We start from the raw sequence: 17,254 nt of genomic DNA on the forward strand, positions 1-17,254 counted from the left end.
TGAATCTCAGCCTTGGGGAAGTGGTTGGTGAGAGGAGCTTCTAGTCTCCAGTTCTTTTATTGCTTATTCCTCCTTAGCCTAGAGGTAGTAGCTGATTTTTGGCACCTGCTATCCTGGATCCCTTAGAGTCTTCTTTTATCTCTACCTCCTATTAGTTAATAATTACTTTTATTAAATTTTCCCTGTTCAAAAAATTGATGCAGTTTCTGTCTCTTGTATGGTCCCTGACTGACATCTCAGAAATATACTTTTGATCACGTCCAAAGGCTGGTACAATAACTATCTCCAAAAACGTTTTTACTTCTGGACTACTAAGTTCCAAAGTCTTTGTCAGGGACCATGATAATATACTTTGCCATACAAATAAAAAAGCCTTGGAGTCTCCTTCTTTTTCATAATATGCTTCAATCACTGTAAACAACAAACACTACAGCAAAACTCTAGAATGTTGATCCTTAGAACCACTTCTATTAAGTAGAGAGATTTAAGTCATTTAAATTACTGGAAAATTGTACTGACCAAAAACTACAATATCAGGAGGGACTTCTCTGGTAGTCCAGTGGTTAAGACATCTTCCAGTGTGGGGTCATGTGGGTTCAATCCCTGTTCAGGAAGCTAAGATCCCCACATGCCTTGCAGCCAAAAAAACCAAAATGTAAAACAGAAACAATAATGTAACAAATTCAATAAAGACTTTAAAAATGGTCCACATCTAGAGAAATGCGAGTCAAAGCCACAATGAGGTATCACCTCACACCAGTCAGAATGGCCCTCATCAAAAAATCTAGAAACAATAAATACTGGAGAGGGTGAGGAGAAAAGAGAACACTCCTGCACTGTTGGTGGGAATGTAAGTTGGTACAGCCACTATGGAAAACAGTTTGGAGGTTCCTTAAAAAACTGAAATAGAACTACCATATGATCCAGTAATCCCACTCCTGGGCCTTGGGCCTATACCCAGAGAAAACCATAATCCAAAAAGAAATATGTACCATAATGTTCATTGCAGCACTATTTACAATAGCCAGGACATGGAAGCAACCTAAATGCCCATCAACAGATGAATGGATAAAGAAGATGTGGCACATATACACAATGGAATATTACTCAGCCATAAAAAGGAATGAAATGGAGCTATATGTAATGAGGTGGATAGACCAAGAGTCTGTTATACAAAGTGAAGTAAGCCAGAAAGAGAAAAACAAATACTGTATGCTAACTCATATATACAGAATCTAAAAACAAAAATGGTACTGATGAACCCAGTGACAGGGCAAGAATAAGGATGCAGATGCAGAGAATGGACTGGAGGACACGGGGTTGGGGGGGCGGGGTACGAAGGGGAAGCTGGGACGAAGTGAGAGAGTAGCATGGACATATATACACTACCAACTGTAAAATAGATAGCTAGTGGGAAGTTGCTGTATAACAAAGGGAGATCAACTTGATGATGGGTGATGCCTTAGAAGGTCAAGACAGGGAGGGTGGGAGGGAGTCATGGGAGGGAGGGAATACGGGAATATATGTATAAATACAGCTGATTCACTTTGGTACAAGAGTGTGAAGCAATTATATGTCAATAAAGAGCTTAAAAAAAAAGATATGAAGGGAAAAATTTTAAAAATGGTTCACATCAACAAAAAATCTTAAAACAATGATAAGGAGGAGACAGTTTCCACCTAAGACTTTCAGATCAAGAAGACAACTGCATTAAGTAGGTAGTTTCCAACCAAGACTTGTGAAATAAGCTCTAAAGTCACATGGAGTCGTAGACTGCCCTGCGTCAATAAGCATGATTTTGCTCTTTATTTGCCAAGCTATTTTCTTTCCTCTTGGTTGCTTTAAGGTTTTGGATTGTTAACTATGATATTTACAAGATCTTTATCCTTAATAATGTTTTTTGCATCCCTAGTCACTACTCAGTAAAAGTCTAGGGACTTCCCTGGTAGTCCAATGGGAAGCTCCAAGCTCCCAATACAGGGAAGCTGGGTTCAATCCCTGGTCAGGGAACTAGATGCCACATGCATGATGCAACTAAGGGTTTGCATGCCACAACCTAGGAGCCCACATGCTGCAACTAAGGAGACCATGTGCCACAACTAAGACCCAGTGCAACCAAATAAATAAGTAAATAAGTAAACATTTTTTTTAAAAAGTCTAATGCTTCATTACAATTTTCTTGTGATTTGGCTAAAACACTAAATCAAATCAACTCTTGAGTTTATATTCTCTTTCCTTGGGGTGCCATTCATTTTCCTTTTATATTAGTTCCTCATAGTAAATCAGTTGATTTCCTGGGTAACTGGATCTAACTGCTAAGTGACTTTTTTTGAGAGTAACACAACAGGTCAGACAGCCAGAAATGCCCTATCATGTTCCCCCTCTAAAGAAAAAATATTTGGGGAGTGTGTAATAAATCATTTGACTGGCCTTAGTCTGTGTTCTTAGAAGATAATTTCTAAACCCTTAAAACTTACTAAGTGATAGGGGTGTCTCTGTTATTTGTGGTGGACTCCTCAGACCAAACCTGACAGTTTATGCTAATGAGGTGACTCAGATGGGGGCCAGCCCAGAAAGATAAACCATGTGATTGGAGGGTTGTGACTGTGAGCCACATGATATCAGCTTGACCTCTTGGGAATAAAGAGAGCCTGAAGTTTAAGTTCAGCCAGATGGGTACTGATGAAATCAGTTGTGCCTAAGTAATGAAACTTCAGTAAAAGCTCTGGATACTAAAGTTCAGGTGAGCTTCCCTAGTTGGCAATACTCATTGAGTATTTTCACACTTTGATGCTGAGAAGGTAACAGATTTCTGAGGATGATAGGAACTTCATGTTTGAAACTCTCCCTGACTCCATCCTATGCATGTCTTCTTTTGGCTTGTTCTAATTTGTAGTCTTTTGCTATAATAAAACTGTAACCATAAGTATAGCACTTTCACTAAATTCTGTGAGTCTTTTTAGTGAATAATCAAACCTGAGGGTGGTTATGGAAACCCCTGAATTTGCAGGCAGCTGGTCAGAAGTGATGGTCACCCTGGGGACCCCCACAATTATGGTATCTGAAGTGAGAGCAGTTTTATGGAGGACTGTGTTCTCAGAATTTTCAGCTTGAAAAACTTATAGGAAACTTTTGTAGGAGCTAGCCTTTGTAACCAATATTAGAGCTTGGAAAGGATTTAAAAACAGATGGAATATATTCAAAGACTATATCACCTATTGATCTTATAAGAAAGGAACACTAGTGCACTTAACCCCAAGCTCTTTCCCTTGAACTAACTAATGATCTCTTTATTACAAATATAATTTCCTGACACCAAGAATACTTACATAATGTTGAAAAATAATGGCCAAACCATTTGACAACTCCATGGAGATATTAGCGCAAAAAATATATCATTGGTTGTCCCCTAGCTACTGGTGTTAAATTTGTGGCACCAAAACTGACTGCTACTAGCAGATTGAACAGAGACAAGTTATCTTGGTTAATTGATGCCTGCTTTCAAGAAAGATTCCGACATCATTCAGGTTTTGTTTTAGCCCACAAAATTTCCTTCACAGAAAAAAAAATCTTTAAACAATTGATTCAACAAAGGAAAACTTGGATTTGATTTGAGTTCAAAAACTGTAAAAACTGAAGATTTTGGGGACTGCCTTCTTCTATACCCAAGGCTTTTCCAAGAGGCCTGAAGAGTAGGAGTAATCCTATGTGCTTATGGTTCAGAAAATAGTAAAATTAGATAAGGTGTCTAAGACTATGGAACTCCTCACCTAAAAATTGCATGAGATTAGACAAACAATGGTTCAAAACAGAGAGTGATTAGATGTTGTATTGGCTTCTTGAAGGAGAGCGTGTGCTGTCTAAGGGAAATAATGTTGTACTTACATTTCTGCAGATTTCTCTGGGAACTTTAACATTGCTAAAAAGATCTGGAAAAACAAATATAAGACTAAATAATCTGGCTAATACCCAAATCTCTGGTTCTGTGAGCTCTTCATAGTTGAAGTGGAATCTATTCTAGTTTAATCTGGACACTTTACCCAATTTACGATAGCATCTGTTTGTGTCACCCTAGTCAAATGTAGGACTCAAGAATCTTAAAAACAGTTGAGCAGTCACTGTGCCTACTGATGTTCTGCTACCAAAAACAAACAAACAAACAAAACAAAACAAGTTGACACTTGGGGAAGTTGGAACAACTACTATCAGAAATTACACTCAACCCACAGCACATTGAACATGGTGTAGATCTGGGTGGATTATGTCCCCAAATGATGATGCTCTTCCAGATTAGCCTAGAGAATGATGAAAGAGGGGACTGGGAATTTAAGCCAACACAATTCTCAAATCCCTGTGTTAAATAATAGCAAAGCAAAAATACTGCCTTCTGGTTGGCAAATGTAACACGAACTAACTAAACAGCTTATTTGTCAAAACTGCTAATTCATCAAAACTCACTTCAAAATTCTTGCTTCACTGAGTCCACTAATCCAAAGCTATTATGTCATAAACTCTGCTCATTCTCAACCAGTTCCCCACCTTGCAAGACCTGCCTTAAAATTGCCCAGCCCATGTCCTAAATCTCTATCAATGCACCTCCCTAATTTCCTCATTTTGAGGCACCCCTTAGACCCTGTCATGATAATGCTTTCCCTTAAACAAAAGTAAAATAAATGTAGCTTTTTTGATCAATGGGTTTTCTGTGTGCATGTGTGTGTTTTCTTTTAGAAGGGGCCAACAGTTGATACAAGCAATAAACAAGTAAAAAATATATAGCATACCAGATGAGGATAAGTGCTGTGAAAAAAAATAGGCAAAGAAGTAGGGAAGAAAATGCATGTGGGTGGTGCCAGGCAGGTCAGGTGTTCCAATTTTAGATCAGGTAATCAGGGAAGACCTCCCTAAGTGGATAATGTTTGAGCAAAGACTTGTAGGTGGTGAGGGAGCAAGCATGCAGCTATTTAGAGAAAGAGCATTCCAGGAAAAGGGACCAGCAGTTGCAAAGGATGTGAGGCAGGAACTTGCCTGGTATGTTGAAGAAGTAACAAGGAGGCCAAAGGAGGCCAGTATGGCTAGAGAAGAGAGAGGAAATGGCAGAGAGAGGTTGGATATGAGGAATAAAAGCTAATGGGAGGGAAATAGGTTGTATAGGACCTTTTTTCCAAATGACATAGGCAACCATTCAGGTGAACTTTACAATCAATTTATCACAGAATTACAAGAAATGTTTTGATAATTGACATTTTTATGGTATTGAATCCTCCCACCCAGGAATATATCTTTCCATTAATTCTAGATTTTCTTTTATGTCCTTCAGTAAACCATATATAGTTTTGCCCCCTGAATCTTATAAATTTGTGTTAAATTTATTACTAGGTTTTACTATTTTTTTTTAATTTATTTATTTATTTATTTTGGCTGTGTCGGGTCTTAGTTCCCACAGGCCAGGCCCTCATTGCTGCATGCGGGATTTTTTTTTTTTTCATTTACGGCAGGCATGCGGGATCCTTGGTTACCCCACCAAGGATCGAACCCAGGCCCCCTGCATCGGGAGTGCGGAGTCTCCCCCACTGGACCACCAGGGAAATCCCTATTGCTAGGTTTTAAAGGTTTGTTTTTGTTTGGATTTGTTTTTTGCTTTGGGGATTTTCCCTCCGGTGCATTCTCTAACTGGACCGCATCACAGTTACTACTGTTACTCTAAACTCAACCACTATTCTGACCTTTGTCAAGACAGGTTAGTTTCGCCTATTTTCACCTTTATATAATTATTAGGATATTTTTAAAAACTACTAGTTTTTAATGTATTCCTCTTATAGACAGTTAAGGCAGTTCAGGATTAATTCTAATATCCATTTAGTACATTTTCTTGGAATATTTTGGTAATAATTATATTGTCTCTAAATAATGACAGTTTGTTCTTTTCAGTCTTGGTAGTTATAACTTGCTTCTGTTACCTAGCTTACTGCATCGGATACAATTCTCAGGACAATTTGAATAAAAGAGGTGATAACTTTTATTTTATTGATGACATTAATGAGAAATAATTCTTACATTTAATCCCTTTAAATATAATTTTGACTGATTAGATTAGAAATTGTTTTTATGTTAAGAAAGTATCTTTCTCTCACTAATTTCCTTTTTTTCTTTAACCAAAAGCCTGTTTTTGCATCTGTACTGAGCACTGTATGTGGTATATTGAGCAAGAAAACCGGTGGGATGTAATCAAAATGCACCTATATGTTGTTCCCCATGATCCCTTTAACATGTATTCAAGGGGCAAGGTTTATTGCTTCCCCTTGCATGAAACTCAAGTCTGACTTTTTTTTTTTTTTTGGCTGCGGTGCAGCTTGTGGGATCTTGGTTCCCTGACCAGGGATCCAACACAGGCCCTCAGCAATGAAAGCGCAGAGTCCTAACCATTGGACCGCCAAGGAATTCCCAAGTTTGACTATTCTGATCACTCTTAGGTGGTTGAAAGTCCAGACATCACTGTAGGAGGCAAATTCTGTTTTTAATTCAGTAATTAGAATGTCTTGTCCAACTTATGAATCTATATATATTAATGCTTCAATTTGCATTCAAATGTAAAATTTCTCCACCCACACACTTTTAGGTAGGGCCTGGTTTCAGGTGGGATGCCTGTTTTTATGGAAGGATATATGGTGAATCTCTTCTCTCTTTTCCACTCACTCCCTTGGAAGAGGTGAAAGGAAACATAATTTATACTTAACTTCTACTATTGTAGGATGACCTCATACTCTCTGAGCCTAGAAAATTTGCATGTGTGTAAATTTTTAATTAAAATATCACAAATATATAGAAAGGAGCATGCATGACACAGCTCAATGAAATTTTGCTAAATGAGAATATCCATGTACTAGGACCCAAATCAAGAAACAGAATATGCCAGACTCCAGAACTCTTCCTTGTACCACCTTTTAGCCACCATGCTTACTCTAAATTCAACCACCATGCTGACCTATGTTAATATAGGTTAGTTTTGCCTATTTCTTTTTTTTTGACTTCTCTGTAAATGGAATTATAGACAATGTACTATTTTGTCTCCTGTTTCTTCCGCTTAACATCTGTGAGATTCATTCATGTCATTGAATGATTCAGTAAGTCATTCTTTCACTTACTACTGGATAATATTACATTGTCTGAATATACTACATTTAGTTGTCCATTCTACTGTTTTTTCCTTTTAATTAATTAATTAATTAATTAATTAATTTTATTGGCTGTGTTGGGTCTTTTTTGCTATGCGTGGGCTTTCTTTTTAGTTGTGGTGAATGGGGGCTACTCTTCATTGTGGTGTGCGGGCTCCTCATTGCCTTGGCTTCTCTTGTTGCAGAGCTCAGGTTCTAGGCACGTGGGCTTCAGTTGTTGCAGCACATGGGCTCAATAGCTGTGGCTCACAGGCTCTAAAGTGCAGGCTCAATAGTTGTAGCACACGGGCTTAGTTGCTCCGCAGCATGTGGGATATTCCTGGAGCAGGGATCGAACCTGTGTCCCCTGCATTGGCAGGTGGATTCTTAACCACTGTGCCACCTAGGAAGCCCCATTCTACTGTTGATAAACCCTTGGAAGCCTTCAGTTTGGGCTAATACAAATAACTCTGCTATAAACATCTTGTACATGTCTTTGATGATACATATGTCTATAATTTTGTTGGGCACATTCCTAGGATTGGAATTGTTTGGTCAAAGGGACCATTAAATGTTTAAAGCTGTCTTTTTCTGCATTGAGACTTTTGTGAACACTTCTGAGGCTCCTTGCTGGTATCTTCCATCTACAACTCCCATGACATGGGCAACAGAATGGTCTGCCACTCTCCATTCACCTCCTGGATTTCCAACAATACTTCACATGGTCTCTCTTTTGGAGTCTCATTACCCTCTGCATGAGACTTCTTGGTCAGGAGTCAACAAAGCTTGAGTCTGCCCCACCTTCTCTGTTCCTCTACCACAGGGAGGTACGTTCATTCTCTAAGAGATCTTATTAAAGCTGCTGACTTGGGAATCGGGGGGAAACTTCTACCTCTGCTGCTTGGGGCATTTGGGGCACAAAATATACCATAAATTTTCTCTAATGAAATCTCTTCATAATTTTTCTTGAATCCCCCCCAATATCTGCTCCTTTTTAATGTTCTTAAAGTGCGAATGGGATCCAAGATGAGTTATTATTCCTTTGAAAATCTGCAGATTGGTCTGTCTCATGACTTACTTTGGAATTGATCCATCATTTCTCAGTACCTCCATCAAAATTTCAAGTTTAATATCCTGCCACATAATCATTTTTCGTGCTTTTCCCTATTAATAATATGACAAGTTATATTAATATTGTCTAACATTGAGTCGTCTTTGCAATACTGAATCTACTTGATCATCACATTCAAATTTGTATTTATTGTATTTGTAGTAACCTGTTTGATTTACGATGTTGCATCAGTTTCTGGTGTACAGCAAAGTGATTCAGTTATTCTTTTTCATATTCTTTTCCTTTACGGTTTATTACAGAATTTTGAATATAGTTCCTTGTGCTATACAATAGGACCTTGTTGTTTATCCATTCTATATATAATAGTTTGCATCTGCTAGTCTCAAACTCCCAGTCCATCCCTCCCTCACCTTCCCTCCTCCTTGGCAACCACAAGTCTATTCTCTACGTCTGTGAGACTGTTTCTGTTTTACAGATAAGTTCATTTGTATCATATTTTAGATTTATATAAGTGATATCATATGGTATTTGTCTTTCTCGTTATGACTTACTTCACTTATTATGATAATCTCTAGGTCAAGCCATATAGATGCAAATGGCATTATTTCATTCTTGTTTTTGTGGCTGAGTAGTATTCCATTGTATTTATATATGTACCACATCTTCTTTATCCATTCATCTCTTGGCTATTGTGAATAGTGCTGCTATGAACATAGGGGTGCATATATCTTTTTGAATTATAGTTTTGTCCAGATATATGCCCAGGAGTGAGATTGCTGTATCATATGGCAACTCTATTTTGAGTTGCCAGTTTTTAAAGTTTGTAATTATATTCATAAATGAGATTGGACTATAAGTTTTTTAATGCTATTTTTTATATGTTTTAGTGTTATTATACTGGATTTGTAAAATGAATTAGGGATCTTTTCATACTCATCTTTAAATACTATAAGAGTAACCTTTCTTTGAAAGGTTGAAAAACTCAACTTTAACCTTCTGTGCTTGGTGTCTTTTAGGGAGGAAGAATTTGACTTGAAAAAACCACAAGGGCTCCTAAAAATAATTGTGGAAGAATTGGGGTGACCATGTTGGAATTCGAATAATCACATGAAAGGGTAAGAAGAAGAGAAATAAACTTGCTAGGGATCTTTTTTTTTCTTTAATCATAGAGAAAATATTTGCATTGAGAATTGTATAAGGAGAGTTCTTTGTTACAGTCAACAGAATCTTACTCTAGATATTTCAAGTAGAAAGGTATTTGTTATATTTAATGCAAGAGTTTACTGAATAACTGGAAGGACTGGAGGAAAAGGCTTTAGATTGAGTGTAGTAAATAGTTAACATTGGTGGCTTGTAATGAATCATGCTTCTTGGTTGTCAAACCCTTGTGTGGACCCTCTCCCTTGAAACTGGAATGGTCTTATATCTTTTTGGGATTTATTTTAACCAAAAGAATGCAATGAGGTGACACTGTGCCAGTTCTGGGCCTAAGCTTTTGGAAGGCCTGGCAGCATTTGCTCTTATGCTCTGGGAAAACTCTCTGCCTATAAGAAGTCCAGTTACCCTATAGGAGAAACCAGATGCAGAAACCACATGGAGAGGTGAAGGCACAAGACTAGATAGTGAAAACCTGAGGAACTCAACCAAATGCGAGAACCAAGGTCCCCTGTTCTCTATGACCTATGTTGAGCTCTTCCAGCCAGCCTCTAGAAATTTGAGTTACCCTAACTGAAGCACCAAACATGTAAGTTTCACTTATATCTTGGATGGCCCAGCCCCCTGCAGGCACCATATGGAATAGATATGAAATTTCCCTCTGTTTCCTGTTCAAATTCCTGACCCACAGAATTATGAGAAATAATAACACAGTTGTTTGAAGCTTCTAAGTTTTGAAGTAGTTTATTACACAGCAAAAAATAAACAACAAGAAAAAAACCCCTCCAAACCCCAAAGGGAAAAACCTTCCAAAACCAAATTGACCCGGTAAGAAAGTTTCCACCACCACCCATCTTGGAAACATGCTGCCTCCTGGGCACTTCTGCCAGCTATTTTCCACTCTACCTGTGTCCTCACCTCTGAATCAAAGGTTCATGCAAATGCTTCTGCTTGGTGCCACTTAGGTGACAAGTCTAGAAACAGAGAGGCTGGGGAACATAAATTTGGGGATTCTAATTTAAGAAAGGAGATTCTTACTACAAAAAGTGATCAAACTTTGAAGGAACTGTTTAAAAGATTCTAAGTAGCCAAAAAATATTTAACTCTAAAGAATTGTCTTACGAAGCTATAGCGTTTGATGGTGATACCCAAAGCCATCATTTCTATTTCTGTTATAGTTTATTTTATTATTTTTGTCTCATAATTCATAGTGTATTTTTCTTATATCCCTACCTACCTCTCATTTCAACTCCTAATAGATTAAGAGCAACTTGAAGTAGCAGACATAGGTAGTTCTGCAAAAGGGTGCAAGTTTGGGTAAAGTTTTAAGGTCCTTTACAGGTCCCAGAGCAGGTTAACTTTTCTTTTGCCTTTTGTGGGTGGTTTATTTTATCTCTGGTTTTAGAAATCATCCCAAGTTCATACTTACTTCCATTTTTTCAGATTTATTGAGCTCTATTTTACATGCCAGAAAATTTACCCATTGTATGTGTACAATTACGTTTGTTTTTTTATAAATTTATAGATCTGGGCAATCATCATTATAATCCAGTTTTACAGCATTTCATCACCAGAAAGTTCCATCATGCTTGTTTCCAGTCCCTTCCCACTCCCACCTTAATTCCAGGAAACCACTGATGTGCTTTCTGCTTCTGTAGATTTGCCATTGATTGACATTTCATATAAATGAAATCACATAATATCACATCCATTTTTAAAAGAAAAAAGATTTATTTTTTTTTACATAAGTAATATACATTTGTTCTAGAAACTTCAGAAATGCAGGTTAAAAAAAGAAGAAAAATATAAGAACCAATTGTAACCCCACTACCAGGAGCTAATGACAGATAATATATTGGTATACATTTAAAAAAAGAAAGAGTAAAGCCCAAACTCTTTATTGTGGTCTACAGGCCCTGCATGACCTGGACTTTTTCAATGTCATCTAATGCCTTATTCCCACACTCCTCTTCATACTCCAGCCAAATAGGTTTTATTTCAGTTTCAGGAATATTCCAAGGTCTTTGTATACACAACTCATCTTGCCTGGAACTCTCCCTTCACCCTTTGAATGACTAGCTCTTTCTCTTCCTTCAAGGGACTGTTTAAAACTCATCTCCAAGGATAGATCATCCCTCACTACCCTGCCTAAGTTAGTCCAAGACTCACCCTCTTCTTCCGATGTTTCCTTCATAACACTTGATTCAATCTGAAATTATTGTATTCAGTTGCCTGTTTGCCTTTTTTGTTGTCTCCTCCAATTGACTGTAAATTCCATGAGGGCAGAATAGCCGTATCAGTTATGTTTAGCGTTGTATCCCTAGTACCTCACCTCAAACAGGTAAGTATTAGTGGAATGAATGAGCTGAATCGTTACTTATCTTCTCTATGCTGCTATTTTCTCATTAAAAAGGGTGGGGGGGAAGGAATTGCACCTTCCTCATAGGATTTTTATAAGCACATAATAAATTATTTTATTATTATTATTATACCATTATATCATTATCATTATTTTAGAATCTTTGGGGAGAACTTTTTTCATTTCTTCATTCCCTTTGGACTTTTCAGTTTTCTTTTGGCTTTGCAATTTCCTTCTCTTGAAATGTCCTATTACTTTGGGTTGTTTGATCCTATTCCCTTTGATGTAACTGGTATAGTAAAAAGGCCTAGAGTCTTATCCTCCCACCATCTACCCTGTCTAGAAGACCAAGGAGAATTTAGAGTGGGGACCAATAGTAACAAGACAGTGAGTGTGTAGATAGATGTCTGAGACCAATTGCTCTGTACCTTTGAGAATGCCTTCCTTTTCCTTATCACTCTTTTCCTTAGCTTCTTCTTTATTTATTTATTTGCTGCCTTGGGTCTTCGTTGCTGCGCGCAGGTTTTCTCTAGTTGTAGAGAGCGGCGGCTACTCTTTGTTGTGGTGCACAGGCTTATCAGTACGGTGGCTTTTCTTTCTGCAGAGCATGGGCTTCAGTAGTTGTGGTGTGTGGGCTCAGTAGTTGTGGCTCACAGGCTCTAGAGCTCAGACTCAGTAGTTGTGGCGCATGGGCTTAGTTGCTGTGTGGCATGTGGGATCTTCCCAGGCCAGGGATCGAACCTGTGTCCCCTGCACTGGCAAGCAGATTCTTAACCATTGCACCACCAGAGAAGTCCTAAGAAGTGTTATTCAAATGCAGCTACCCTGGCTTTTGTTAGGTAACCTGAAACAGGAAAAAAAAAATTCCCTTGAAAGGTTTATGGTGCTATATTGGTAGTAAATTAGAACAGGAGATAAAGATAAAAATTCAGTACATCTGTTTCCCTTTTTTTTATTCTACTCTAACCAGGAGGCAAGAAGTAGGGGCAGGTTAAAAGATGCTAAATTGAACTTGAGAGGCTGGAGTGAAGAGATTAGACTGGATGAGAAGCTGAGTTTTGCATCCTTCACAACTAATTCCACTTCTTAATTTTCCCTTTACCTAAAATGTCGGTGAAGAAAGCACATGACAACTTCTCAGCATCACTCCTGCACATTTTTGACCATTTCCTCAGCCTTGCAGATATTTGGACAGTTGTATTTTACGTATGTATAAATACACACTTGAACTTTATAATGAACATGGTCATACTTCCTTTCTAGATTCATATATAATGTGAAATTATAACTACAGTCTAAGTAGTTTATGGCATTTAATTTTTATATGAAGAGGAAATGTATACTTGCATTTAAAAGATGACAGTTTATATATCTGCACAGTCCTCAAAAAATTGTTTTGGCATTCATCAGTGATAATGTTGCATATGGATAAAATGCTCTAAAACCACTACCAATGTATTGCTTACTCATGCTGTTAAATTACAAATGTTATGATGAGAAAAGTAAGCTTAAGTAAATGTATGTGAACTAAATAATTCTGAATCCCAGACATCCATGTCATTGAAACATTGCAAAAAGGAAAATAATTTCTGAATAGTTAGTAGAAATAAAATTATAGCCTAGTTTTCTAAGTTCTACATTTATATTTTCACGAGTTTCTTCTATTTTTATGCAGTTTAAAATTATTAATCTTCCTTTATGAATATGTTTATATAGCTTTTTCCAACACTGTTTACTTAATATTGCCGAAATCCTGTGTACTAAAACAACTAATTTTACTGTTCCTAGCTAAGTTACACAGATGGTCCCTAACTTACAATGGTTACACTTATAGTTTTTGACTTTATGATGGTGCAAAAGTGATCCACATTCAGTAGAAATGGTACTTCAAAGTTTAAATTTTAAGTTTTTCTCCTGGGCTAGTAATATGTGATTTGGATTTTCTCATGATGTTGGGCAGTAGTAGCAAGCTTCCGATCACTAGGGTAAATATCCAATACACTTAGAAGCATTCTATGGCCATATAACCAGTCTGCTTTTCACTTTCATTACAGTATTCAATAGGCTACATGAGATATTCAACACGTTATTATAAAATAGGCTGTGTGTTAGATGACTTTGCACAACTGTAGGCTGATGTAAGTGTTCTGAGCATGCTTAAGGTAGGCTTGGCTAAGCTACAATGTTCAGTAGGTTATATATATTAAATGCATTTCCGACAAGATATTTTTGACTTAACAATGGGTTTATCGGGATGTTACCCCATCATAAGTCAGACAGATCTGTAATATAAACACTAGGGCAATATATGAAGGTTTGGAAATCTTATATAAAGTTTCTTGATTGGAAAAGGTAAATAAAGGGCCCATGGGGAGGCAGAACTCAAGTCTCTTCTCTGAACTCTGAGAGTTGTTTATTTGTTGCTCTATGTTGGTATTGTTTACTTCCTTTCTTGTTTCATAGATATTTTTGTACTTTGAGCTCCTATGGAGGCTAGGATGATATCTTAGATGTTCAATAACTATCTGCAGTTGAATATATATTGGTTAGTTAAAATAAAAATGGGAGAACGACATTACCCAAAGATAAATTACTAGCTAGAAGTAATGGTTCATAAACATGCTAAGGCATGAGAGGAGCTAGACATACTAGAGAACATTCAAGAATTATACCCAGGGCTTCCTAGGTGGCGCAGTGGTTGAGAATCTGCCTGCCAATGCAGAGGACATGGGTTCCAACCCTGCTCCAGGAAGATCCCACATGCCTCGGAGCAACTAAGCCTGTGCGCCACAACTATTGAGCCTGCACTTTAGAGCCTGTGAGCCACAACTATTGAGCCCATGTGCTACAACTACTGAAGCCCACACGCCTAGAGCCCGTGCTCCACAACAAGAGAAGCCATGGCAATGAGGAGCCTGCGCACCACAACAAAGAGTAGCCCTCACTCACCACAACTAAAAAAAGAAAGCCTGCGCACAGCAAAAAAGACCCAACACAGCCAATAAAATAAATAAATAAATAAATAAATAAAAAAGAATTATACCCAGAATAGAGAAAGAGAAGAATGCCAACATAAATAAATAAATAAATAAATAAATCCCAAAAAACAACCCCCCCCAAAACAACAAACAAACAAAAAAACTAGTAGACGTTAAAAGACAAGATTGTCTGGGCGGCCTGTTATAACCTAATTCCAAAGAAGGGCTTCCTTGGGACTTTTCTGGTGGTCTATTGGCTAAGACTCTGAGCTCCAAACGCAAGGGGCCCTGGGTTCAATCCCTGGTCAGGGAACTAGATCCCAAATGTCACAACTAAGAGTTCACATGCCACAACTAAAGATCCTGCATTGCTGCAAATGAAGATCTTGCGTGTTGCAACTAAGACCTGGTGCAGCCAAATAAATAAATAAATATTTTAAAAAAAGAAAAAAAAGATGGGACTCCTTTTTCCCCTAAGGAGATAGGTACCAGGGCAGAAGAAAACTAGCTTGCACAGTGAGATCATTGAGGACAACATGTAATTTAAAAATAAAATTATTTAGGACAAAAGGGACAGAATAAATTAAGATATAGTTCCAGCCCTCCAGGTAATACAATTATTTTAATGCACTGAGATTAAAGATTCAACTTCCATTTATAAAGTTTACTTAGTGGTGATGGTTTGATTAAGCTGGATTACAGTTCCCCAAATCTCTTTCCCTGGAGGGTTCCAAATTAGAGTTGGCTGAAAGAAGAATTTGAGACAGATTTGGAAGGTGGAAGTGAAGCAGCAGCCATTACTCTGAAGTTTACTGTGGTTAGATGCAGGAAGAGACAGATGTAGAAGACCATAAGGGTGCAGCTTGTCCTCATTTTCCTTCAGTCCATATCTGGCTCTTCTTCCCAACTCATGACCCCATTGACCAACTCTGGTCTCAGGCTCAACACCAGATGCCTGAGAGATGATCCACAGTGGTGGTAGCGGAATGGAGGCACAACTTCCAATAGATCTCCCCATAAGCCTTCTGTATACAAGTCTATTTTGGCAGCTGGACATGCTTTGTTTCACAGGTTGACTTGTTAGTTACTATCTCCCTAATCTTCCAATATATCTCTTGGACCTTCACTTCTCCAGTTCTTTCCACAAGAATTTCTAGTTGCTATAAAAAAAGAAAAAGAAAAAAGAAACTCTTGTGCTATAACTCATAGTAGTTCTACTTCCCTGACTGAAGAAGCCATTAATTTCAGAAGAAACTGAGCTCATTGAAAAATTCTGAAATAATTATGTTTGGTTTAAAACCCCCATTTAAGAATTCTGTTTGTTGTTTATAGCAGAAGTAATATGAAATTAGGAGGACCCTTACAATCATCTGGTGTGAAGTATAAAATGACTAACTCTGATTAGATCTCTGATCTTAAATATCTTTCAAACTAATTAGGGAGACATAAGATTTACCCAAATGGATTACACAGATATTTATGCATAGGTACAGCAGACATCATTGTTTTGCTAACTGAATTCCTATTTACGACCCCTTTCTCACTTGTGCTTTCCAGCTAGGAGTAGACGTAACAGAATTCTGTCCAATCAGACAAAATAAATTTGCTCGGTGTGACTTTTGGGAGATCTTCTGTTTTCTAAATAAAAAGAGATGGACCTGGGTAGCCTATCCCTTCATCCTATGCCCTTTCTTCCTGCCTAAAATTCAGATGTGGTTCCCAGAGAGCAATCATCTGCTCATAAGTAGACCAATATAAGGAAAAGGTCAAGTGAATTGAAGACACACTGGTCCTGAAGTCATCCAGCTGCAATTCCAGCATCTATCTCTTAACTTCTTTACATAAGCTACTATAAAAGAGTTTCTATTAACTAAATCTGGAAGCATTTTAAACTAAGATAATATGTTAATTTAAAAGTGAGTACTACAGAAAGTAGTAAATATGGGATTTTAGAATAGGATGATGAGACTAAGACGATGAGACCTAAGAGGTATAACAAGGTTTGGGCTTTCAAGAGAAAGAAAAAAGTAAATAAGCTGAGAGTAACTGAAGGACATTTCTTAGGGAGACAATGGTATAAAGAAAGGCAGGGGGAGAATCATATTATAAATGGTGGAGAGTAAAGGAACTTAAAGGGAGGTAGGTTTCTATACTTCACTCGAACTGGTAATATGTTAACAGAAGTAGTCTGCAATAAATTACGTATGTATAATGTAATAACTGGAGCCAAAACTAAAAAAGTATACAAAGAAATATACGCAAAAACACTATGGACAAATCAAAATGGAATTGTAACAAAAGTTAAAAGAAACTACAGGAAGGTATGGAAAAGGAAACAAAGAGGACAAAAAACAAAAAACATATAAAATGCCAGAATTAAGCCCTAACATATCAATAGTTGCATTAAATGTAAGTGATCTAAATACCCTAATTGAAAGACAGAGATTGGCAGCATGGATGAAAAAATATGATCCAACTATCTGCTGTCTACAAGAAACACACTTCAAATATAAAAACATGTTAGCAAAAAGCTGGAAAA

Source organism: Hippopotamus amphibius, chromosome 2 (assembly GCF_030028045.1).
Source record: "Hippopotamus amphibius kiboko isolate mHipAmp2 chromosome 2, mHipAmp2.hap2, whole genome shotgun sequence".
NCBI classification, from domain to species: domain Eukaryota; kingdom Metazoa; phylum Chordata; class Mammalia; order Artiodactyla; family Hippopotamidae; genus Hippopotamus; species Hippopotamus amphibius.